We start from the raw sequence: 27849 nt of genomic DNA, 5'->3' as shown, positions 1-27849 counted from the left end.
AATGATTAACAATACACTTTAAATTAAGATAGAAATAAATTAATTATTATTAAATTTTTATTTAATATTTTATTTTTTACTTTTATTTTTATTATATATGTTTCTATTTATTTATTTTAGTTTTTATTAAATTAAAATATCATTTGATGTAAGTTTGCTTGGGACAGCAAATACTTCAGGCATGATAGACTGATATCAATCTATCATCTGACTACATAATCATAATTCCCCTCATCATACTCCTCCACTGTGTATTTATATTATTCTAAGTGGCTCACCTGGCTTGATTTCCTCATCCTAGCTGGTCTCCCCATTTTTCCATGCAATTTCTTCCCAGCTGCATTGTTTCTTAGGATATGAAAATAGGTTAATGAAATCACAATACCAGTAGAGTTCTGTCTCAAGAAATCAGACTTCCCAGGATTTATTTTTTAATTTATTTTTTAATTTTTGTAAGTTTTTAGGAATATTTATTCCTATAGGTATTTTGGGTACAACTTGCAAATCTGTGAGGCTGTGTACTCACCTTCCAAATCACAGATCTGTCTAAATCATTCAACATCTAACTTGGTTGTCTTGAATTCTTCATCAGACAGATAGAAAATTAACATTTACAGGCATTTACCTGGGAAGAAATACCTAGTTGTCTGAATTTGGGATTATACAAAGGTGAAAGAGAAATGAGAATTAAGACTTTTATAAAAGCTCTTCAAAAATGTCAAGTGCCCTGTAAGATAGCTAGGTACTGCTTATTCTAAAATTCAGCATCAAACTTCTTTGCAGTGCTAACTACTCTGTGTTATAGGACCTAAAGAGCAGTCTCCTGGCAGGTGGAAAAAACTAGTGTGTTTTGATTCAGTTTTTATTTGTTTGTTTTTTTTTTTTTCTGAAACTGCCAACTCATAGAGAAATCTGGATATTCACTGTGAAGTTCCTGCTACCTATCCATAACATCAAGATTTTAGAGCAGTATTTTTACATATCATAATGAATAAAACTGTAGCACTGAGATTTATACTATAAAATTAAGCAAATTGCTGTCTGCAAAGACCTCTTTAATTTCCCTCTATGTTTCCATCTTCTATTCTATCCATTTTGGAAGGATTTATGCTCTCTAGTTCATATTTATGAATATGGCTTAATTACATAGTCGTCCATTCAGACATTGAATTGCAAGGAGATTTAGATCCACATTTTTATAAATTTATACTCTTAATGCCATTAAAATAATGATAATTTAAATGGCTACACAGGTGGCCATTGAAGCCCCTAAATTTCATCAATGGTAATAGTTTTATTCTCTGATTAGTTTACTCACTTAAAAAACTTCAATTTTTTTTTGTCAGAAAAGGAATATTTCCAGCAGATGGCAGCAACTCTCCATCTACCCCCAATTCTGACTGAAAACGTGTTATCAGACAAATTCTTTTGAGAAATTCGTTTTTTTCCCAGCTGATGGCTAAATTGCTTACACAGACTATTCTTTTCCAGTTTTAATTTTGTTAAGAAATTATTTTTTTTCCAGTTGAAGGCTGAATTGCTTACACAGACTATTCTTTTCCAGTTTCCATTTTCAAGATGGCCAAGCACAACTGGGTATCACTAAGTTGCCTGAAACCAAGCCAAGCCAAGAGGCATTTCTTACATTACAATTAGTTTACCATATTGACAATTCAGATAAAGGAAGATGGACCAAAGCTGTAGTTAAATTTGCATTTAGGTGATAGAGTGCACTGCTTAAACTAAACTTCAATTAAACATGCTTAAACAGCTGCAAGAATCTGAAGCTATTCTGGCTTTTACTGACCATTTATAAGGATTTCCTTGCAGTAGACTTGTCATTCATAGTCGTTCTTCTTACTTGGCACATTTGTAGTGTAAGTGGTATTGGACAGGATATACACAGCCTCCCTAAAGGACAGTCTTGCTCATGCATTCTTCTCTGTTCACAGAAGATCATAAAATCTTCCTGTTCAAGGGATACCGTCAAACTGGATATTTTTAAAAAGTCCAGTTAAGTCAAGTTGAGTGTGTGCTTCAGCTCCCTAAAAATAATTTACTGATTTTATTTTAAATCTGTCTTTAAAAAAGAGTATTACAGTGACTCTTTTCTTCTGCTAAAAAAAAACCCCATTAACTACAGAGGAAGCAACTGCCTGTGGCACTATCCTACAGTTTATTCAGTTATGCATAGACTTGATCATGCAAATAATCCATCTTCTGTGAAGCTTCTTGTTTAGCTATACCTTTAATACATGACTAAAACACTCAGATTGACGAATGACTACAGATGTAGCTGATTACAATTAAACTAAGCTTATGCATTAAAAGCATGATCAAAAATACATATGTAATCCAAGGATTACATATATTCTTCCACTGCCATCAACTTCCTTATTTTATCAAGTCTTTATTTGATATTCAAAGCTCATGTAAATAAAGCTAAAGCTGGCTAATGATGTAGCAGACTAAAAGAATCCCACCACATTCTGTTTTTTGTTAAATATGAGTGATAATATTTTGCTTACTTTAAAACAATGGAACTCTAATGCATACTTCAACGTGGCAGTTAGTACTACAAAACATTTAATTTGTTCCAGAGTTATTGTTTCTGTTTAGCCTAAGAAAGGGTGCTGCATTTTTGAACCAAATCCTATGAAAGGACTTACATTAGAAATCATGAATTTGTATAAAAGTACAACTTAAGAGCTTTCAGTTACCTACTGGCAACTTCTTAGGTTTGTTGAATTTTGAATGGATATACCAGGGAAAGTGTTACATTTGTAACCATTGAATCAGCTTTTCTGACTTGGGAGCCTAAGCATTATGTTCAGTTAAGGGCTTTTTTACTTTTTTTAAATTTTGTTTTTTTTAAATTTCCATGAAGAAAAATGTTCTTTACTTGCCACAGAGATTCAGATGACTTTGGAGGATTCCTGGCCCTTTTCCTTTTAATCCCCATTTGCTATCATTTGTGGTGTAAAATCACCTGCATCAATTGTCTGTAGAAATCTTATATTTAAAAAGGGCTAGAGAGATAGGGTACAGTTGTGAGATGATGTGAAAAGAGAAGAATAGGTAAAATAATACTTTATTTGTCAACTTGTCTTGGGAAAGTTGACTAGACCACAACCTGGACACTGGACCACACAATCACCTAAAGGGCTTAAAGAAGGGTTCTCAATTTTAAAACACTCATCAATAATTTTTGCAGTGGGGAATTCTATTTTTATATTTAGATTTTTGAAAATGTTCTGTATAACTGTGAAACATTTAATAGACATATTATTTTTTCCTACAAAACATAACTTTCTCATATGTACTTACTTGAAATTTCCAATAGTATGTCATGTTTTATTTAGACAACAGAAAAAGAGAGAAGAAAACCCCCAAAAAAACAGAATTAAAAACAACAACAACAAAAAGTAGTATCATTGCACAAAAGGGAAAAATTTACTGCAGTCCTGTTCCAGGATATGTTTTATAACTTATTCTTGGTGTATGACCAGAAGAAAGATGAGAAAAATTTCCAGAGGTCATTTTTTGTGGGTTCACTCCACCCACCATTCATTTTTATCTTTTTATTAATTCATCTCACCAATGCTTGTTTTGTAAATTTTGGGTGACATATAAGTTGACCCATTAGTAACAGATTTTCCATTTTATTTTAGAGGCATTGCTGAATAATTTCTGTGTGATAATATCCCATTTTCCTAAATGTATGATGTTGTTGAGTAGTATTTGTATTAACTATATAAAGGAAAAAATATGACAGAATAATTTTTAAACAAAAACCATTGAAAACAAAAATAGCCACAGAAACAAAATATTTTTAAGTGGATAAAAAAATAAGGGCAGTAACAGAGGGAAATTTGTATATTCATCTTATTTATAAAATTCCTATTTATACCAAAAATATTGGTAGGTTTCATAAAAGAATAACTTTTAGCTGTATTTCAAACACAGAGCATTGTTACTACTACAGTTTCTCCAAGACACAATTTAGTTCATATTAAATGATATCATTTTATCTTCCATATCTTCAATATTCATATCATTTTAGCTTCAATGTCTTCTATGCCTAGAACTCAGAAAATGTTTGTCAACAGTTTTCACCTCAGAAAGTTTACTGACTAGACAATATATTAATCTTGAGGCTTTGTAAAAAAATAAATATGGGAATTTATTTGATAATGTTTTGATAATAGAAAAATTAAGAGACAAGCTGATGTCAGTGCCCCCAGATCATTATGCAATAACTTTCCAAATTTAAAAAAAAACCCAAAACATAAAACCTCAGGTAAATTTCTCGGTGCAGAAGCAAGACCATGATTAAACTTTTAATACATTGGAAAATTCAAATTTTTTTCAAAGGGTCTAGTCAGAGAAATTTTTGGCAAGGAGGAAATGCTTGTTCCACATCTACAAAGAAGAACAGCAATTTTATTTTATTTTACTCTTTATTTTTCATTTTGTGGTGGGACCTGGAGCCTGGGCAGGAGCAGGGGCCTATGACAAAAGCCACAGAGGCCAGGGCCGGGTTATGGAATTAAGAGGAAGCCCTGGAGGCAGAAGGGAGTGGAGAGACATGGGTCAGCCCAGAGTTTCCCAGTGAGAGGAACCAGGAGGAGAGTTAAGCCAGATGACCAGCTCAGCCACAGCCGCAGGCACAGCCTCAGGCTCTTGGCTAGGCGCCACTGCAGCTGGCTTTTGGGGAATCACGGCAGAAGGCACTGGCACATCTGTGAGGCAAGGCCTCATAGTGTCTGACAATAGCTTCCAGCACTGCTGTGAGTCCTGACCCACAGCTCTCAGCTGGGTGGGTTGCAGGGCAGCCTCTTGCACAGCTGTGGCACCTTTCACTAAGGCTGGGCCTTGGGAGGCAGCCTCCATACACAGGCAGGGGCTTAGGAAGGTGGAGACACCCTGGGAGGACAATCTGGGAGCTGTGGAGACAGCAGTGGGCAGTGTGCCTGTGGAGTGCATTCCCCTAGCAGGGGAAAGAGCTGCAGTGGTGGTAGGGAAGTCACGCTGCTCTGCAGCACTGCTATGAGGGAATGGGCAGGACAGGTGTGGGCACTTGGCGGTGGGAAGGGCACTTGGCGGTGGGAAGGGCCCTGGCTGGACATGAGGGCCGAAGTGGGGCCCTGCAGCTGGCCAGGCCTTAAGGGCTGCCCTAGCCCTTGTCAGCCTTGGTTGGCTGTGGCAGCTGCTTTCACCTCAGCCTGAGATAAGTCTGACAGGAACTTCTGTCTCATGAAGGGCAATGCTAGTGTTGTTGCTGCTGCTGTTGTTGTTGTTGTTGTTATTATTATTATTACCAGCACTATTTTCTTAGAGATCTGCCCTACTAATTTTTTCTTATGATTTAGGAGCTCTTTTTACAGCTTGGGTTGCTGAAGCACTGGAATGGAAATTGTCAAACTTTGTAAAATGCAAGGGAAAGAAAACCTGATGCTATCCTAAGAGGTGAAAAAGTGTTAAACACATTTTCCCTTTATCTCTCTGCAGGGTCCTGTTTTCTAGAGCTTAAATCTCTTCCAAATAGCAGCCTGAAACCCCTCTATTTTGCTTCCTACTACATTCCCACTGGGGCAATGCCATGTTTCTTGATATTATTCTCCATCATGCTACCTCTTAATAGCAATACTACTGAGAATGACTTTACAGGAGAAGGAACACTGATTTACTTGGCTGTAAAATCCTTCCTGGAAGACTGCCTGCTAGTGCTGTATCGTTAAGAGGGAGACTGTGTTTCAGTCTGTTTGTGAGAATAAGATTAGGCAAGTGAGAGGTCTTAATAGGCCTCTCTTAGCTCCAACATCTGCCATTGTCTTTCTGGACTAAATACACAGATGACATTGAGTGGCCAGGATTAATAAGGAATGAGGGATCAGGAAAATATTCAGAAAATATCTAAGGGAAAATATCTTTTATTCTCGTAAGACACATCCGATACAAAAATTAATAATCAACTCTTTTCATTATCCTTCATGTCCATATCCATCCATCACTACCTCTAGAAGTGGGAAATACTCTGGCTTTTTTAGACCAATATTCATTTCTTCTGGTTCATCTAGTCTTTTAGAGAGACTTTGTAGTTTTGTTCTCTAAGGAAACTAATTGAACTAAATTAGGTATCAGATTTTCTGAATATTGAAAATCCTGATTTTGATATCATTCTTCACACTTCCATGTTTTAATTCAAGAGGTGAATATTCTTCCTCTTCTTTCATTTTTCTGTTCAAAGCCAAAGGCAAATATCTTGATGTTCTTTCTTGAATAAAAGCAATTGGTTAGGTAAGAAATATTATACTCTAAACTTTATTGGAGAAATACATATTTTTCACACTTCAAATTCGTAAGGTTGACAGTAAATAGGGTGTGCTCACACATCCTGAAAATGACTGTCAGATGTTGTTGATGGCAGTTATTGTTTCAGCAAGGAGAAAATTGCTCTTAATAACAAAACAATTTTTCACAGTATAATCTCTTTGTCAAAAAAAAAAAAAAATCCTAAATATAAATCACTTTAAATTCTATGGCAGAAAATAAATTATTATGAAAGGAGAATTTAAGACATATACCAATGTTTTATGCAAACTTTCATCCCTTTAAGCATTTTTAGTAAAATGATAGAAGCATGGAGTCTAGTATCTGACAATAATTCTAAATCAGACTAAGTATCTCCAGCCTGTAGAGGATTCAACTTTTAGCTCACCTTTCCTGCATATAATGAATCCAATATTCTATTTTTTCAGTGCTTCCATCTTTAAAAGATTTCTTCACACTTTTTATAATCTAAATTTGAAGTTATCGATTATTATAGACAATGTTATGGTGGTGCAAGTTTCCAGCATCTAAATGATGTTGCTCAGAGCTAGGCTATCCCAGCATGACAGTTGTTTGCATTGAGTTAGTTACTTAATTCCTTCTCCTCTCTCCTCTTGATTTGTTTGGATTTGGGTGCAGGTGTTTCTTTCCTTTCCAGAGCAGAGAAGTGGCTTGTTCATGAGTCCATATAGGACCTCATTTTCTATTCTGTGCCATATCCACATATAGAACCAGAGTGTTTCTCTTAAAAAAAAAATAAATAAATTGACTTGACTACAGCGTCATTTGTCCTAAGAGGCTTTTCAATTGTTAAAGAGTTTTGTCTGCCCATGGCTATGACTTTCAAATGCCTCAAACCAAATCATATGCTTCTGCCCCTTTCCCTGTCCAGGTGTAACATCTATCAGACTGCCATGAAAAAGGTAAACTTGCAGAAAATGAGACTCTTTTTTTCCTAAGTAACAGTGCTGAGCTGACATGGACTGTGTCAAGGGAATAACACTGTACAGGGCAGAAAAACATTACAGGAAGATATTCTATCGGTTCGATATTAGCAGCTAGTTTTGCCTACGTAAGGTATGGAATACAATGACTGTCCATTTTCATTATTTCAATACAAGAGTGATTATGAAGACTAAAGGACAACCTCAAGAGAATTAGCCTTAATGAGGTCAAATTGAAATGAGTTGTCTTTATTCCCATAGACTCACATGGTTTCACAGTATTATTCAATTAATTTATTTATATGGCATGTTAGTGACATGGTAGAAGACAGCCAACTCAGTTTTCCAGTGACAAACCTGAGAAAGGCTATGGTCACACAGAGTCTAACAGCAACGTCTGCCTCCAAGGTCCACTGGCAGCCACTCAGCACAGAATATGTCTTTTCTCTCAAGAGCTTTTAGCGTAGTGTGACACAGATTTAGAAACAAAGTTTGGGAACTGTGACATCTGCTTTTTTATATTCTATATTTAAATACAGGGAATAAAGATTCTGGAGACACAAGAGATTTATTATGGGAAGGGGTATTTTTGTAAAAACATTAAAAGTTATTTTATTTTGAAGAAGGGACAAGCCTATTGATCCTGTGGGGCTGTATATCAGTATGATTTCCTTGATATTTTTAGCAATGTAACCATCCTCTTATTTTTATTTTTTTTTTCCCTGTTTTAAATAAACAGTAGCCAGTGATAGAGATTTTTCTGTTTTGGCAACTTTAGGAAACCAAATAGATTAGTTTCCAGAGCTACCCTATGATATTCAGATATGCTGTTGATTTTGTCAGTTTTTGAGGCTTATTCATATATGATTTAAGCGCAAATCTGTGCTGATATACTGATATACTGATAGTTTGATACTGAGATGAAAGCCAAATGTGGTCAGACTGAAACTATCAAAATAAATTTAGTAATAATGGAAAAGAGCCATGGAATGGTAGGTATAGAGAAACAGTACAGGGGAAGAGGGAGGTGAAAGGTCTGCATGCCCCCAAATATAGGAAAGAGTCTTACTCAAATTCTGTCCCTCTATTAAAACTCTGAAATAGTTCTTCCTCTTCCTTTTAAATGTACGCAGAATCTTCAAGAAAATAACCATGAATTAATATATATAAACTGGGCTTAATGAATTAGAATATTAAGAATATCTTTTAGGCAATATTTTCACTTTTTTGTGGTTGGAATCGCTGTTTTTTTAAAGAAAAAAAATGGTGAAAAGTAGTACTATTAACAAAAAGGGAAAGTGCTGAAGGTGAAAAGAGTCTTGCAATGAACAGAATAGGTTCAAAATTTTCAAGTGATGAAAGCCTGTGTAATTTGACCAAACAAATTCAGTACAGGCAACAAAAATACATAGTATAGAGTAACAAAGGGAACTGATCAAAGAACAGAAGAATCTTATATTTGCATATGTTTTTATGAAAAAGGAACAATGCATAGTGCACCAGTTTTCAGGACATAATTTATGAGTTCATATTGCTTAATCAGCATTCCTATGATGTGATGGTTAGTTAAGCAATTTAAGCAAAAAAAAAAAAAAAAGCTTTTATAGATATAAAGGAAATACTAACTGGTGTATGTGTATCAAAATATGTATTCAAGATATTCATTTAATCCATGTCATTAAGCCTTCAGCACTGACACCATTATTATTTGTGTGTTTCTATTCACTCTGCTTCTACTCTGACTGTGGAAAATAAAGCCTATAGTGAAATGCTTCTGACATAAAAATTATTAACTCAGTCCATTGTCATATACAACCATGTTTCATCACATTTGAAGGCCCTGCAAGATCATATTAAATAAATGCTTGAAACTTATGTTCCCCCTGTATTTTATACTACTTAACATTTGCGTATAACAAAATTTCTCTACCTGCCTATTTTCAACAACTGCCTTCATGTTTCATATGCAGTGCACAAAAAAAAACAACAAATGAAACCCCCCCCCAAAAAAACCCTCCCCAAAAAAACACAAACAAAAAAAAAACCACCACTGAAACTGTTACTATATTATGACAAAAATAGAATAGTTTCAGGGAAGAGAGTTTTTAGGGTGAAATATTCTTGATCATTGGTGGTTATTTATTGTTATTTACTTTTTATTCTTTCCTAAATCATTTAGCAATATTGTGACTTCTGAATGTCATGACTGACACATAAAAAGGTGGAAGGTGCTTATCAATACCAGACTGCTGAGTGAGTGGATAAAATAAAAAGCAGAGCTACTGAAAGCAGATTAACCAAGAAAGACCATGTCCAGATGGCTTTTCAATATTTCCAAGATTAATATTTCACAGTCAATTCTAGGCAACTGCTTCAGTAAAACTGTATTAATATTATATTTTAACCCTATTTGGTTAAAAAAGTTGTTTTGTGATAGTCATACAGCTCTTTCTGTGTTTCTTTTTTTCCATTGATTTTTGTCCTGTCATTTGACATCAAATGAAAGAGTCTGACTCCATCTTTGCATCTTCCCTTCAGTTGTTTATATGATGATGTTTGATATGTTTGATCAGATGTTGATGAGTTTTCCCTCAAGCCTTCTTCTCTACAGACTGAACAGTTCTACCTCTCCCAGTCTTGCCCCAAAGGAAAGATCACAGAATCATAGACTCATTGAATGGTTAGGATTGGAAGGGACCTTAAAGATCTTCTAGATCTAACTCCCCTGCCTGGGGCTCTTTCCACTAGACCAGTTGTACAGAGCCCCATCCAGCCTGGCCTTGCACTCTTTCACAGATGGGGAGTCCACAGCCTCTTTGGACAGCATATGCCTTCCTAATATCTAACTTAAACGTATATTCCTTCAACTTAAGGCTATTACCCCTTGGCCTATTATTACTTGCCCTTGTCAAAAGTCTATCTCCGACCCTCTTGAAAGCCTTCTTCAGATACTAGAAGGAGCTGCAAATTCTCCCCAAAGCCTTTTTTTGTCTGGACTGAGCAGCCCCAATTCTCTCAGCCCATCTTCATGAAGAGATGCTTCAGCCCTGTGGTCAACTTAGTGTCTCTCTTCAGGACTTGTTCCAACAGGTTGACATCTTTCTTTTGCTGGGTGCCCCACACTCAGATACAGCACTCCAGGTCAGGTCTCACAAGAGCAGAGTAGAGGGGAACAGTCACCCCCCCTGAGTTGCTGGGAACACCATTTTTGATGCTGCCCAGGCTGAAGCTGACTTTCTGAGCTGCATGTGCACGTTACTGGGTTGTGTTTTCCCTCTCATCAATCAATGCCCCTTAATATTTCTCCTTTCAATGCATTCTCTACCTAGCCTGTACTTAGGATGCTGGACCTTACATCTGGCCTCGTTGAACATCACAAGGTTTTCACAGGCTCACATGTTAAGCTTGACTGCTAGTGAGAAAGAGCTAAATGCATACATTATATGAAAATCCATAGGGTGCAGGTTTCAGATACGTGAAGAGATAACTTTAATATTGAAAATGAAAAGCCTACAGTTCTGTTTTCTTGTATTTAATGTAATTTACCAAATGACATACTGTTGGTGCAAGTACTGCAGGTTTTGGTTTGGTGTATTTAAAAAGCTAATAGCATAAGATCAGTTATAAAACAGTATTTTTGCACAAAAAAAATACATTGAGACCAGGCTGGTTCTAGCACAAGTAAGTGTTTATGAATAAGACAATGTGTTTGGAACAAAATTGTTTCATAACCACTTCAGTCAAATACAGGTAATTTCAATATTAAATATTGTGTATGATTATGACTTATATTCTTTCACATCACAGTTACTCTAGAAGTTCCACTTTGTTTTGCTGCTTTTCAATGATTACTGTTTGCAGAAGTTATTTATCATCAGTGTATTTAATTTTTCTATTTCTTGAAAAAGAATTTATTAGCAGAATTTATTTGTGTTGCTGTAGAAAAGCAAATAAAAGATGTTTCATTTTCTCTTTCAGGGAAATCTTGAAGAGTCTTACACTTTTAATCCTCCAGTCATTAACTGTGCTATGAGGACGTTCTGGTGAGGTGGTAAGTTGGTGTAGATCTATTACTTTGATCAGCTGAATTGTAATTTCAGATTTAACTTCTATAACAAGGTCCTTCAGTGTCTGACAAACTTGTCCTCCAGTCTCTCTTCGCAAATTTCCTTAACTGTAAATCTGTGATTGATTTCATATGTAGGAAGTCTGAATCATAGAGGTGTCAGATTATTTCTGTATTTACAGATCAACCTTATGTCATAAGAACAGAGGAGTTGATTCCTACGTGCTCAATTCCTATTTTCCAGAAATCCTAGGTTCCTACACATCTGGAAATCTGAATTATTATTGTAATTAGTTTAGTAGAGCACAAGTCTCTCAGAAATGTTAGATATTGTAAGTTTTACAAATTTCAGAAATCTATTTATCAACTACTTGTCAGACTTCTTCCAGAATATTCCATATCCACACCCATAAGAGTATGATGAAACCCTAAAGGTTTTTCTTTTTATGACTGCAAAGAAGGCTTGTAGATTTAAAAGGCCAATGTTCCTAGATGAGCAACTTTTACAAAACTCCAATAAATTACATCATAGCTTCTGTTGATCTTAGCAACACTCTAGTAACTCTCATATAATACTCTCTAACTGGAAATTTCTATCTGAAATAGGATTACTTTTAATTTTTGTACTTAAATACTGAGCAGAGACAACAGAAACAATGATTATTATTTCTAGGTGTTAAAATAATTCTGAATAATGATGCCCAATGACTGTTAGTCATATTTCAGATAATTTTATCTCATATCTCTCAGCCTTAATATACCATGCTTTTTTGTTCAGTCAAAGTCTGTGCTACAGTTAGAACTCAAGTGCTGGGGGGAAAAAAAAAAATCATCTTTCAGTGAAACAACATGTGGGTTTTGCTAAGCTAGATACAATGTACAAGAATGGTTTTACAACTCTGGTTATATATAATTGTTATATGAAAAAGATTCGTGTTCCAGAATTTAATGAGTGCAAGAAAAATTTTCAAAACTCTAAATCCTGAGAAGAATAAAGTTGTATCTTATTTCATATTCTACAGACATAGAAATGGTCATTACATTTTGTTCATCAATTGCAGAGACAGGACCATTGATGCAGCACAGACTCTAATTATCTGTTTTATTGTTGTTGATATATGGAGAATTTACAAAGTAAACAAGAAAAATTATTACTGATTTTAATGTATGAAATTGGCCCAACCCATAGTCTGTTACTTTTAAACCAGGCACATATTTGTTCTAATTAGTCCTCTGAGTGACTTTTTCTTTGTGTTATCATTGAAGTATAATGTCACTAACTACACTGTCATCTAAAAGAATTGAAGTCACACAAACAGCATCTATTTTTTGGAGTGAATACCAACAATGAAATTCCATTTTAATACAACGTTTCCTTTTCAAGGGGTTTTTTTTTTTTTCCTTGTCTTTAAAAATGTGCAACAGATTAAAGTGTGATCTAAATCATGTCATTTGATCATCTTATCTCATTTTCTTAGCTAAAACATAAATTATTTTTATTGGAAGTAATAAAATTATCCCCTTGTGTTGGTGATTCCTACTATAAAAATAAAAGTAGTTCAGATGCAGTAATGCATTTTACGCAAATTAATAAATGCATTCTCAGAACAAGTTTACATTCTTAAAGTAATACTTAAAAAATACAAATCTAATTTATTTCTGGAGTCTCTGTGTGTTTTTTTTTTTTTTTAAATAAATGTGAAATATTTATTAATATTTATATTTTACAGTTAAATAATTCTTGATTGCCTGTGGCTATATTCCCACTTCTTCAAGATTGTTAATCTGGAATAAATAAAATTTCCTGGGGTGTAATCATGTCACTTTATCAAATGTATGACGTTTCCTTGAAGAAATTAATAACAATGGAAAAACAATGGGAAATTAAAAATAAAAGAAAACACCCTGCCAAATTTACAGCAAAGTTTCAGTGGTTTCACATTTGTGTTATTTTAAGAATTCTATATTTTTGGCATAGGTATATGGTAATATACAATATTTTAACTTCCATTCATTTTCATTTCAGATACTACGGAAAAAAATAAATCTAAATTGTGCAAATTATCTCTCACAGAAAGCACTTTAGCAAAACTTCATAACCATAGAAAAATCTGATGAAAATTGAATAGAGGTTTCTTCTTTTATGTATTGATTTCTTTTAAACAGAAATTCAGTGCTTTGTTTTCCTCTGCTTGGTGAGCACAGTTTCAGCCCTGAAAATGTCAACATAAAATTCTCCTTAAGGGTGAAACTTTTGTAGTGCAGAAGTATAAAGCATGTCCCTCAGACTTCATTGTGTCTCAGATTCCATATTTAAACTTGAATGAACAGAGATACGTCTGCGGCACTTTTATGATAATTAAGATACATGCAAGAGGAGACAATACGTCTTCATTATTTAGAACTAATTTGTTGTGATTGATGAAAAAGATGAAAACTCTAGATACAGGCATATAAGATGTGGTCTATTACTTTTTTTTTGATCATAGACTTAGAGGAGGCAATTATTAATTTTTAAGCCTTTTATGATGGAATTCATATTAATAAGAATATATGAGTATTAAAATTCTTAACACTGAGTATCAGTTCAATAGCTTGGCAAGCTAGAATAAGAATATGCAAGCTTTAACCTCTAGGTCATATTATTGAAGCCAATTTAGATTTGTTCAGTTTGAACATTTTTTTAGTTTGATGGTTATTTGGCTAGCTGAAATGTGATGATAGAATGAGTTCAAATGATGAGGATAAAGAATTATATTAAAAAAAATAAATTTTCACGTTATGATAATAATTCACATCTTGCAATCACAACAAAAAGGTCAAAGATCAGACATCTATTCAAAGTGAAATGCACCATAAGTCAATAAGAGTTTTGAGTCTTGTGGCTCAAGATGGATGAGGAGCCCTGGAAAAAAAGTGGGCACATCAGACAATATTGTAGCTGTGGTTAAAAAATTCTGGTTCATTTAGCTACTTACCATCAGCACAAAATTCACTTAATCACTTAACCAACCTTAGAATTATGAAAAAAAACCTCTTTTTTGATAAAAATCTATATTATTCATAAAAACATTCTTCCTGAAACTGAGAATAACATAAGAAAAGGAGTAATTTCTAATGAAGGAATAGTGATTAAGTAAGCAACCTAATGGACTTTTAAAATCTCAATGCAGTACAGAAACATTACCAATGAAAATATTTTTTGTCCAAAAAATTGTATGTGCTTCAAGTAATTTAGTTCTTTAGGAGTTCTTTCATTGTGGGGATAGAAACTGGAATAAGCAAAATCTTCATGGACTAGTCAGGTATCTATTGAAAGTATTTTATTTTTTTCTTCATATATTACATTATCATTACATAATCATTAAAGATAATTTTCATTAAAAATAAATGGAAAACATTTTTAATCTGTATTTTTCTTTCCAAGAAGATATTGATATCACTCCCAAATATGCAACATGGAGCAAATAGTAGTGCAAGGAAATATATTTTAAAGGTCAGTATTTCTCAGAAGCTGTGTGCTAACCATAGTAGGTGACTCACAAAAGACAATCTAGAGTTAGAAAACAAAGGTTATAATAATATAATCCAAATTAAAATGTTGCTTCTTTGCAACAATAATTTCACTTTTCACAACAAGGTAATTCTGAACTCATGCAGCACAGGATCTGTGGTCTAATTTTGGCATGTTAGTAATACTTGTCCTTTTATCATAAGTCAGTTTATTGAGAGACAAAACTTTTAAAAGAAAATTTTTAGTGCAATCTGTTGTTATACATATATATCTATCTTCTATTATAAATATTTTATGTATATTGTATAATTATGAGTTCAAAAATTAGTGAATATATTCACCAATTTTCCTACATATTAGGATTTCAGAAAAGCTATTTTAAGATCCTGTACTGTTTCAACAGACTTTGTTGCCTGGTTAGGGCTCTGTATACCTAAAGAATAATATATACTTCATAGAGAACACCATTTTGTCTGAAAAGTTATTTGTGGAATTAGCCAAAACTTCTTTGCAAAAGGGCCTATTTTCCCTCTGTGTATTCTTGGCAGAGAGAAATATGATTTAGAAACATAAATAAAAAATAAATAATACCTTGCTAAAATCTTTTGCTTAGTAGATTTTAATGTTTTTGTACTTAATGTTCTGGTTTTAATTTTCAAACTTACATAATATTAGAATTCTTATATAAAAAAAAAGATTTTGTTGTCTGAAAATAGAAGTGGTTGCATGCAACTACGTGTAAAATCAGACTCCTTCTAAATCAAGTTGATTTTTATGCATTTTCATGTACTTAATTGATAATCACAATTTAATTGAGTTAATTGAGTAATAACACAAGTTAACTGAGAATCACAGAATGGGTCAGAGTGGAAAGGACCACAGCAGGTCCTTTGATCCAGCCTCCCTGCTCAAACAGGGTCATCCTAAAGCATCTTGCACAGGGTTGTATCCAAATGGTTCTTCAATATTCCCAGTGAGGGATTCTCCACAGACTCTATGGACAATCTCTTTCAAGGCACGATCACCCACACAGTGAAACAGTTCTTCCTCATATTCATGTGAAGCTTCCTGTGTATCAGTTTGTGCCCATTGCTTCTCGTCCTATTGCTTGGCACCACTGACAGGGCCTGTCTCCATCCTCTTATCACCCTCCCTTCAGATACTTACAGACATTGAGGAGGTCCCTTCTCAGTTCAGAGACTGAACAGGCCCAATTCTCCCAGCCTTGACTTGTAAGAGAGATGTTCCAGTCACTTAATCATCCATCTTCACTGGACCCCCTCCAAGATCTCTCATGGCTCCCTGCACTGAGGAGGCCTGGACACAGTACTCCATATGTGGCCTCACTAGGCCTGAGTAAAGGGGCAGGATGACCTTCCTCCTCCAGCTGGCAATGCTCATCCTAATGAACTCCAGGACACCACTGGCCTTCTTGGCCACAAGGACATGCTACAGGCTCATGGACAGCTTTTTGTCTGCCAGGACCCCTAGGTCCTTGTCTGCAGAGCTCCTTCCCAGGAGATCAGCCCCCAGCCAGTTGTGGTGCCCAGTGTTGTTCTTCCCCAAGTGCAGAACCCTGCATTTGCCTTTTCTGATTTTCAGACCGCTCCTCTCTGCCCATCCCTCCACTCCATCAAGGCCCTTCCAAAGGGCTGCACGGCCCACTGTGGTCTAGGCCACTGTTCCCAGCTCTGTGTCATCCAGGAACTGGCTGAGGAGGCAGTTCCTCAGCAGTTCCCCTGCATCAATAACTTGCATTCAAGTTATTGATGAACAGTTAAACAATACTGGACCTGTATTGAACCTTGGGGACACCACCAGTGACAGGCCTCCAGCCAGACCCTGTGTTACTGATTACAACCCCCTGGAATCTCCCATTCAGACGGTTCTCAATCCACCTCACTGTCCACTCATCTAATCCACACTTGCTGAGTTTGTCTATGAGGACATTGTGAGAGACAGTGTCAAAAGTCTTGCTGAAGTTGGGGTAGACAATATCCACTGCTCTCTCCTCATTCATCTGGTTACTTGGTTCATTATGAAAGGTTGCTCAAACATGACTTGTCTTTACTGAATCCATGCTCCTGATCAGCTTCTAGCCTTCCATGTGGGTGACACAGAGTACAGAATGAGGCCCTCACTCCATCACCTGTCCAGTGATTAAGGTGAAGCTGAGTGGGAAGTAGTCCCCTGGGTCCTCCCAGGGAGTGCCCTTTTGGAAGACCAGGGTGACATTTGCTATATTCCAGTCCTCAGGTACCTCTCCTGAGCTTCATGACTTTCAAAGATGGTCATAACCAGCCTGTCTAGGATGTCCAACAGCTCTCTCAGCACTTGTAGATTCACCCCATCAGGGCCCATGGAATTGTGGGATATGTTTTTCTGACTAACCCAATCCTCTGTGACCAAGGGGAAGTTTTCCATCCAACATTAATTTTAACCTCATCTCCTGGGTCAGAGGTTCCTGGAGGCTGGTCACATCAGTGAAGATTGATGCAAAGAAGGTACTCAATAACTCTGTCTTCTCTACAACTTGTTACCAGGGTTGCTCTCCATTTACCAATGGGCCTATATTCTCATTTCTTTCATAACAGATGTATTTGAAAAGCTTTTTTTGTTATCCTTTATATTCTTGGCCATATGTAATTCTAGATGTGCCTTGGCCTTTCTAGTCTCATTTCTACTTTGATCACCTCTCTATATTCCCTCTAAGTGACCTAACCTCACTTCCATCTCCTGTTACATCTCTTGAGTAAACAGATGACAGGAGGTTTTTATTCATTCACAGAGGTTTCTTGCCCTCTTCAGCTGATTTCTTTTTTATTGGCATGCATCACTCTTGAGCCTGGAGGAACTGATCCTTGGAAATCAATCATCTTTCTTGGAGCCCTCTTCCCTGCAGGGCCTGTTTCATCTGGAACTTTTCCAAGAGGATCCCCAAACAGACCAAAATTAGCTCTCCTGAAGTCGATGGCTACAATCTTACTAACTGTCCTGATACTTTTTCATTGAATACTGAACTTCACAATCTCATGGCTGTGGAGCTAAGGCTGCACCAAACCATCATATCATCAAGAAGGCCTTTCTTATTTGTTAGTATGAGGTTGAGCAGCATACTATTGCTTTTGGGATCCTTCACTACCTGTTACAGGAAGCTATCAGTGTTTGTCAGGAACCTGCTGGAAGTGTATTTTATAACGCATTTCTTTTTAATAGATTAGTATAGTTGATCTTTGTGAAAGTAGGCTTTATGTATAAAACTAAGACTAATTCATTACCATGTGATCTAGAACAGTGATAAACTTTCCATAGACAGAGGCTGAAAATCTGTTGTACCTTATGCAACTTGTGAAATACAATATGAAGTTTTTTAAGACAGTGCATCCAGAGTAATTTTTTTCATTTATCATTCCAATTTTGAATTCAAATGCACCTTCACTACTTATATAATTCTCAGTGTTGTTATTTTGATTCTTCAGAGCATTGCATTTGTTGTGAATTAGTGAACAAGATTGTGCAGTTATTTTCCCATATGTTCCTTTTTTATTATTTCCTGGTCAGATCCTGGGAGAAAAATGACTTTCTTTAGAGGAACAAATGTTACTAAATAATCATATAGACCATGTTTTACCTGCACATTTGAAGCAGCCATTTGAGGCAGATCTTCAGTAAAGGCAGGCATTCCAAAATAGAAAAGCAGGAAAACTACTCACAGTGATACTGCCGATGTTAAACTTAAATTTTTTTAAGTATTTTTAAGTGTTTTAAGATTTTTTAAGTGTCATCATACAATACTGAGTAACATAACCCATTGTGAAACATTAAAATGCAGAATACAGTGTATTCTCTTTATGTTAGAGAATATATAATAATTTAATTATTTCTGTTTATTAACCACTCAAAAAAAACCTAAGATTTTTCTAATTTAAGCAAATTTTCACTAGTGTGCTGGTTTCGCATTAACTGGTGTTTGGTAAGGAGGGAAGAAACTACCCACAGAAATTATTTTTCTGAGAGAAACTGCTAAGAACTTCCTTTGTGCCTGGCAAAAACCAATAGCTGGCTAATTCTGAGAACTGACAACCTATTAAATCATTTAAAAAGCTGGATCCACCTCTGTGAGATTCACATTTAAAATGGGCAAGCCCAGGAAATCTCTCTTTTACTTCCAGATCTGAAGAGGTAACTGGGTGCCAGTCAGGCTGGCCCCACTCCACTGCAGCCCGAGCAGCCTGGTGGGGCCAGGCTGGACCCTGCAGTGGCCAGGCTGGGGGAGGGTCCAGCCAAGGCTGGGCTGGGTTGTGGCTGCTAACATCTTGCTGACACTAAGCCTTGTGCCGCTGCTGGCCCGTGCCAAACTCGGGTCCACTGAGCCCCAGGAGTGGCTCTGGGCCAGGCCAGGCCCCCTCCACTGTGGCCCTATGTGGCCCCAGCAGCTGCCAGGCAAAGAGAGGGAAGTCATCAGCCCACAGCTGAAATTGAAGGAGGCCAGAGACCAGCCATGCGGCCAGAGCAGCTGCCACTGTTCTGGCTGGGCCCCCTGAGATCTTGGCACATCCCCATCTGTGAAATCCATCACTGTGACTCCTTTGGCTACTGCCCAGCAGGAACTATCATGACCGTCCACAGGTCTGGGTGAGATATTAACTCTTTCACTGCACAGATGAAACTTGCAAAACATTGATTCTCTCTTGAGTGAGAGAAAAGGACAGTGTGAAAATACATAGAGAAACAACACAAAGATGTTGTCATTGAATCAGGTGTCAAGTCCCAGACGGAAGGAGAATAAGGAAATGCCTTAGTATTAGGCTGAAAGTTCTTTTGGTAAGGCCATGCAGATGGACTATGATATACTAGGGACTAGAATATGCCCTTTAATTCATGAGAAAGTATGGGGTGATGGAGTGTTCAAACTGTAGACACGAACAGAGGCATCCATATTGAAGCAAAGCATAAGTTGAAGTAGCTGTGATCCCATGAATAGTTTGAACAGAGAGACATGAGAGTGATGAAAACCCTTTGCCCCCAGGGAGAGAAGACATCTGTTCCCAGAGAAGAAAAGAGCCTTTGATTTTGTACAGCTCATCCTTAAAACAGTACCTCATAAGTTAACAAGGCCCATGAAGTCAGCTGTGGGAATGCTGTGAAAATGGGAGGAACTTTACAATTGCAGATTTTCTGGCCTGCTGCTATTTGTGGAAATTAAAAAGCTACAAGACAACTGTTTCTTGTGGAGACATCTCCATGGCACAGTGAGGGAAACTCCCCTCCCTATAAGAATAAATGAAAGACTATTGTAGAGGTGGTAACTGAAAATCCCAGGTTCTGTCTCTAGAACATCTAACACTGTTAGATGGGAAAGAAAAGAAGTTGGGCAGGGGCAGGAGAAATGTTCTGAAGGTTTTATTCTGAGTCTTATTATTCTTTTAGTTCTGTTAATAAAGTTTTCTTTATACCTTTTAAGTTTTGAGCCTGCTTTGCCCTCCTCCTAATTCATATCTCACAGCAGGAAATTATTAAATAATTCTAGTAGGTGCACTGGTGATTTTAGCCAGTGCTGAGCCCACTACATTATTTGGCTGGGAAACTCAAATTGGCAAGCCTAAACCACTACAACTAGTCTTTCAGTAAACATGAATAGAAATGTTGAGTGACACAATAGTTGACAACATATATGTTAAAAAGACAAGACAGGTCTGACTTTTTCTGAAGTCTTGCATGAAAAATCTGTACATAATATCTTAACAATTGACTTAATATTCAAGATTCCAAAAAGGCAAAAATCCTTTTCTTTGCTTGCTCTGTGCTTTTACCATCCTTTGATGTTATAAACAACTATACTTAGTTTCCCTTGTTGGATTCATGAATGTAGTTCTGATTTCCTATAATAATATAGATGATGGCTTGGAATAAAATATAAAATAATAAAAATACCTTTTTACTGCTTAAAAATAAGCAGATTTCTGTTACATCTGGATCCTCTGACAATACTATACTGATGTTGACTAGAAATCATGAACAGTAGATTTTTCTGGTTTTACCTATTTTGGGGTGAAGAATAATATCAGTACTTGGCAAAAGTAATTTATTCAAAGTGTTTGTGTTCACAAACTTTCATCTTTACAGATGAATGGAAGTATGTTTCTGATAAGGAACACACGGCCACTATGATGTACGATATAACTTGTGTCATGAAAATCACAGCCGTAGTACAGAGCAAGCCCCTAACAGGTTGATGTTATGCCTTCCTGCATATGTTTTTAAAATCCATAGTTTCCACATTTTCATTATACAACTATTACTGGTAGAAATTGATTTTTGAAAACACCTGCAGAATAGAAAGTGTTTTACTATAGATATATAAGATGCATTGTTGCAATAGATCAGAAAAATATCACTTTTAATTTTTAATTTGCTAAAAGCCTTTTAAAATTTCTGAATGGCAGCAAAGAATTCATTGGCATCAACTTTTTGCTTGGATTATTGTTTGCATTTTCTGTTTACAGGACCAGATTTGTAGTATTTTTCTATATTTGTTAATTCTTGTTTCTGATAATTCATGCCTTAAAATATTTCATAAATTTCTTTCATCTGTGAGAAGTACAACATCATGATAGATATGGCGTTCTCTCAAAATTTAAAACAAATATACACACAAACAAATAAACCAAAACCAAACCAAACCAAACAAACAAATAAAAAAATCCCCGAACCACAACCAAACAAAAAAACCAAATCCGGAAGTTTTGTATCCTTATAACGGAATGTCTTTCATACATAAACTTCTATTTTATAGGCAATAGCACATAAACCTATGCCCCTGAAATAGAATGTTCTAAAATTATGAGAAATTGTTTATAAGATAGGTTAGAAATTATGGTGACTGTTCTAAAACTGTAATACAATAGCACTTTTATTTTCTTCAGCCGCACAGTTTAAAATGTGTTTACCTAATTTGTTGCGGTATATTAAACAAAATACAACATTTATAACTGAGGAAACATGAGAGAAGAAGAATTACTTTGGATATAGAGTTCTTCTCTAAAATATTTTGTCATTAATTGTGTACCAGTTCACATAATTCATTCATATGGGGTAGTGAAGCCATGAAGCAAATTTGTTGAAAGTAGGCTGACTGGTACTTACTTTGTTTTAATACTTATGATAAGTCCCATATTATCCACTTACAAATACGGTAAACATAAATTTTTTCCCAATAGTATATAGTGCTTTTATGTCTCAATAACCAGATTTAAACAATACATCTGTTTACAAAGAGAAAAGTTGCAGCAATAATAACACAAAAAAGAATCCTATCTAGGAAAATCAGAAGGCCTGATCCTGAATTCATTTTGGTATGTGGAGTTGGAGAAAATTTCACATACATTCAATTTCCTTGGTGAATATCATGTTTCCTCAAAATTTTTGTCTTTAGAAATAACATGTAAAATTTCCTTTACTTCTTTATCAGGGAATTAAGCAAAAACACCATTAAAAAGAAGCTATGAAATAGTTTGTCTGATGGGGTGAAAAAAATAGTGCATATGAAGAAAACTGTTGTTTATTCTCCAAAAATTGTTTCAGACTAGACAACAGTGATACATTTCATGATTCCTCTCTTTGCAACATGATTTAATGACAAAGAGATACTTTAAAACAAGCAAACAAACAAACCCCCAGAACTCCCTCCTCAAAAATAAATGGCAAATTATCTTTTAAATATTTAGAGGTGAGAACTTAGTTATCTGGAAATGAATTTCATTTTTTGATATAATGTGTTTCTATACAAATTCAGCTGTCTCATTGCTTTGTTGTATTTTAATTCAATATTTTCATAATGCCGCCTTTAAAAAAAAAGCAGGAATTGATGTTACTCCTACAATTGCACAAAGAAGAGGTCTGTATTTTATAGAATCATAGAACAGTTTTGGTTGGAAGGGACCCTAAAGTTAACTAGGTCCAGTTATCTGCCATGGGCAGGGACATATTTCATTAGATCAGCTTTCTCAGGTTTCCATCCAACCTGGCTGTGAACACTTCCAGAAACGGGCATCCAGAGCTTCTCTGGGGTCACTAGCTTCTAGTGCCTCACCAGCCTCACAGCAAAGAATTTTTCCCTAATATTTAATTTATACCTACTCACTTGAAGTATGAAGCCATTCCCCCTTGCACTGTCACTACAAGATGTAACAAATAGTATCTCTCCGTCTTTCTTGTAGGTTCCCTTCAGATACTTGGAGGCTTCCATTAGGTCACCCCAAAGCCCTCCCTTTTCCAGGCTGAACAACTCTCTCAGTCTTTCATTGTAAAAGTGCTCCATTCCTCTGATAATCTTGGTGCTCTCCTCTGGACTCACTCCAACAGGTCAACGTCCTTCTTGCGCTGGGGACCCCAGACTTGGATGCAGCACTTGTGAGGTGGGGTCTCACAAAGCAGCATACAGGTGCAGAATCAAATACCTGCCCTTAATATTCTGGCCACACCACTTTTGATACAAACCAGAAATTCCCTGCAAGATCATTTCTCATCCAACAGAACCTCCAGGTTCTCCTTGGCAGGGCTGCTCTCCATCTGTTCACCCCACCAGCCTGTGTTGGTACTAGGGATTGCCCATACTCATGTGCAGCACCTTACAAGAAGCATTTCTGAACTGGTAAGAAACAGCCAAGATTTGCAGAATTCAAGACTGAACTCAAAAGTGTTTTTTTCTGATGGTAATATGAACCTTTGGCTAAAGAAATAACATGCATATATTAATTTTTTGCCCACATCATCTCATACATAGCTTGTGATTTTTTTCACTAAATGACAAAAAATTGTCACAGTTTGTTTTATTGCAGAAATAAATTTCTGAAGAAGCAATTAGTATTAAAACTTTTTCACTGAGACATTTACTCTGTGCTACTGTAGGTGACTTTGTTCTAGTACCCTTCTTTTTTTTGCCTGCTTGAATTTTTATCTAAGGTAATAACAATAATTATAAAATTTAAGTCAGCAGCTGTTAGCACACATATTTTTGTTGCTGACAAATTCAATTAAAGACACTGCTAGCTAAACCAAGCAAGTAACAGGTAGCTCAAAAAAGGTCAACCCTAAATTATTGTTACCCATAATAATTTCCCAAACCATTAATTTTGTGAAATTAATTTGAAATTTAAACTCATAAAAGTAAATTATGTAGAATGCCTTGCTAGTTTGTGGATATTCTAGAGCACAACACTGTATGTCTTCCATGCATAATGCTCATCATAATATTGTCCAGGTTGCAGCACAAGTACAGAAAGGTTCTAGCAGTATTTGCAATAAAAATCTTATTTCCAGGAGTTCTAATTCTAGTCAGAAAGTATTTTTCCACTCCCCTATAATTACAAACCAAATGTTCTTCTTTTATTATGTTTTGAACTACATTTTGGGACATTCAAGAAAGACAAGAAAGAAGGTTTGGTTCACAGTAACAAGCAAAGCTGTTAAAATAACCACAGTATCTTTAGAAGCTGAATAATTCATCAGGGAATTAAATTTCAAAAAAATCTAGTGTGAGTTTGAACTTCACCATGAATTAAAATGGAACTGAGAATTAGAAAACCTAACCCCAAAAAAACTTAAGACAAGATAGGATGAATCAGTTATTTATACAACTACATTAAGCTTTTACTTACTGAACCAAGCCCCATTAAAAGTAATATCTACCAATAATTCCACAGAACCGAGGTTTCATGTTCCCTGATTTATTTCTTCTAAAAATTGCAACAGCTTGTAGAAGTTAAAAAGAGCTTGAAAATCTACAGAGGTAGGGAATTGAACATGATCACAGTTATTTTTAAACATAGTACTTTAAGAGTGAATACTGGTTAAAGACAGAATAAGGTTTTTCCTGAAAATAGCAACTTATAAAACAATAAGATTCAGTAAAAACTAGTCAAAAAGAGGGATAAAACCAATATGCTATAGGGTTTATAAAGGAAATTACTACTATGCACCTGAAGTTAGTCTTGTAGGCAACATAAGGGTTTCAATAATAATTAATCTGGAATTAAAAGGTCTGTCTTTCTTTACTGCACAATATTTTTTATGGAGAAATTAAATATGTGTTTGCTGAAGTATCTCATGGAAAACTCATGTGCACTAGATCTAAAACCCAAAACAAGCAAAAAGCCCCCAAAAATACCCAACCACAACCCTCACCCCCATATCATCAGGCTTATTCAGTCCATGAATATCTCTTAGAAAGGAGTTCTGTGGAATTGACAGGTGCTGCCAAAACAGTTTTACATCCCCACTTCCACAAAGTGTGGAAGTAGTTGTCTTATAATTACTCCAGAACAGTAGTTTAGCTCATGTTAGCCAAAATAGCTCCACAGTGCACTGTAGAAGCTTTTTGATGTGAAGAAGTGTGAATCGATGGCCTTCTTCAAAGAAGGCAGGCATTCACATTGTTTTAATAGACTTAAGTAATGCTGACTATTTTGCTTACTCTTGTCTGGGGCTTTCTTTATAAAAGCTTTATTTTAGTAGTAGAAAATTCTTATTCACATTTTCTTTTATATGTGACAAAGTTTTTTTTTATTAATTGCTATATCAAAGGGAATAAAAGTTTCTGGCACATTAAAGCCACCATGTAGTTAAATAGTACTACACTGAGAGACCACAGGACTTGAATTTGAATATATATTTTATTCTAGCCTATAAATAGATTTTAAATTTTAAAATTTGAATTTTTTATCCTTGGTAGTTGAGATTCATTTCATCTTTAGACAGAGATGATGTCTTCAACAAATTGAAGGAATGTCAGATTCTTAAGTGCAAAAGTTCAGGTTGTTTTTTTTTTCTATTCTGTAGGCATTATTTTTTACCAAATTGTAGCTGCTCATTGAGTTTCCTTAGAAAAGTGAATGTTTGCAAGCCTTTTTGTTCTAGGAGGCTATATGCAATTCGATTTGGGATGAAAAAAGAGGAAATTGTTTTCCTTCTTGTCAATCTTTATTAGTGGATAGATGTTCAAGGCTTCACGTGAAAATACAAATGCCCAGCTGTCAGTTGCTAACTTGAATTAATTGTGGTGAGAAAATACAATCCACATGTAAATTTCAGTGCTGTATGAAGTCAACAACCTACACGCATACATATTGAAAATATATCATTGCTTCAGACATACATATTGTTTTTGTCTGTTATTATAGAAGCTAAAATAACGTGTTTTGAATAAAACTCAGTATACAAAGTCTAGATAAACTGTGGAAAGGGATAGTATGTTTGAATTTTTTTAATATATACAAACTTGTCAATAGAAATATATCTTTTTGAAAAGTACTTCTAGTTAGAGCAGCGAAAACTGTATAAAATAGATAAGCCACTTACTTTTCTCAAACTGATTTCTTATAAACTGGTGGGAAAACTTTGAGTTTCAGTGGGAGTGTATCATGACACCTGTTGAGTTTGTTTCAAGAAATTTCATCCAATTCTCAATGTAAAAAATATTTGACTGTATGGTTTACTCTACGGAGTATAAGAAATATAATATTCATTATATATTTTGACTTTTCTCAGTATAACAACTTTAAAAACATTCATTTGCAAGTGAAATTAACTAAAATTATGCATCAGGCATTATTCATGTATATATCATGTATCATTCTTTTATGTGTTGATGTTCATCAGTTTTAAATAAGTAACTTGAAAGCAAGAAAAGAAATACCCAGTTACTAGTCTGCTTCACATCCTTATACTGGCCAGCGTAATTGAACCTTCCATTTACTTCAGGTTTACAGCTACAGAAGACAGAAAAATAGAGTGGTAGTGATTACAGCAATTGCTCTGCTGGGTTCCTTGGACTGAAAGATTTTCTGGTGTGAGATCTGAGCATCTGGCCAATTTGTACATGATCTCCCAACATCCAGCAGTAGACTAGAAGCCTAGCCGGAATTACGGCTATTAGTTCCAGCTAATCTGCATATATTGGGAAATAGAGAACAAAGACCAGCTGTGTATTTATAGCTCAACCATCAACTTCAAAAGAAATACAGCTATCTGGGAAATGAAAAGGAGATCAAAACAGTGCCTTCAGTTGTGTAAAATTGAAACAACTAGTTTAATTGTTGCCTGTGATAAGTTCAAGCAGATGTTGCACCTGATAAAGGGACCTGAATGTTTAAAAATTCTAAAATTACCTAGAGACTTCATTGATTATCTGAGCCCCAAATACTCATTACAAAAATGTTCACTATTGAGGTATTTCCTATTTCAAACCATGGACTTGTAAAGAAGTATAAAGGAAAGGGAAATACTTTTTAGAATATCTTTTAGATCATTTTTGCTAATGATCATGTTCATGAAGAGAAGCATCTTTCCTATCTTTTGGAAACTAAAAAAAGTCTCAACAGAGCTGTGATGTCTTAGAGTTGATTCGAACAAGAATAAGTCTATAGCAGCCATAAAGATATCTGTTATATCCCTATGAAAAAATTCATAGACACAATTAGGATATAAATGTATGTAGCTGAACCAAACCTGTCAGGATGGGAATAAATTGAGTGTTTCAAAAACAGTGATTTATTTTTCCAGCCAGAATCACATTGAAAGGTTAAAACAATTTCATTAATTATATTCCTTCCTTTTAAGTATCTTTCCAATTGGTGCAGTAAGGGTTAACATCCATTTTTCTTGGTTTCATTGTTCTAGACATTTCTGTGGGTATATCTAGATATATTTTCTACCTAGTGGGAAAACACTTTGATACTGATTTGAAAGTTCTTAGTTCTGTCGGAGAGTTGCATAAGGTAGTGAAATTGATTGTCTTCACTACTTGGAGTTGGCACATTCGTAGTAGTAGCATAATACTTCTTCAATAGGTAAAAAAAATGAAGGCTATTACTCCTCTCATCCTCCTCCCCTTCCCCACGATAGTTTGTTGTTTGTGAAGGAATGCAATGTCCAACACAACTTCTTCACTTTAGGGGCTTTTTGTCCTTAACTTCTCTACTGTCTGCAGTGTC

The 27849-nt window shown here is 35.4% G+C and overlaps 1 protein-coding gene across 47 annotated transcripts in view; it reads left to right on the top strand.

Annotated features, from left to right (window-relative positions):
• The window catches only part of PTPRD (protein tyrosine phosphatase receptor type D), a 1166996-nt gene that overhangs the window by 233920 nt on the left and 905227 nt on the right, over positions 1-27849 (top strand). For all 47 annotated transcript variants that reach the window (XM_033520262.1, XM_015652791.3, XM_033520279.1 and 44 more), the window contains exon 2: positions 11256-11328. The gene's annotated coding sequence lies outside the window, so the exon portion shown is untranslated. The remainder of the gene's footprint in view (positions 1-11255; positions 11329-27849) is intronic.

The sequence above is a fragment of the Parus major genome, chromosome Z, assembly GCF_001522545.3.
Source record: "Parus major isolate Abel chromosome Z, Parus_major1.1, whole genome shotgun sequence".
In the NCBI taxonomy this organism is placed as follows: Eukaryota; Metazoa; Chordata; class Aves; order Passeriformes; family Paridae; genus Parus; species Parus major.
The sequence above is the reverse complement of the archived record's forward strand: the minus strand, read 5'-3'. Positions and strand labels throughout refer to the sequence as shown.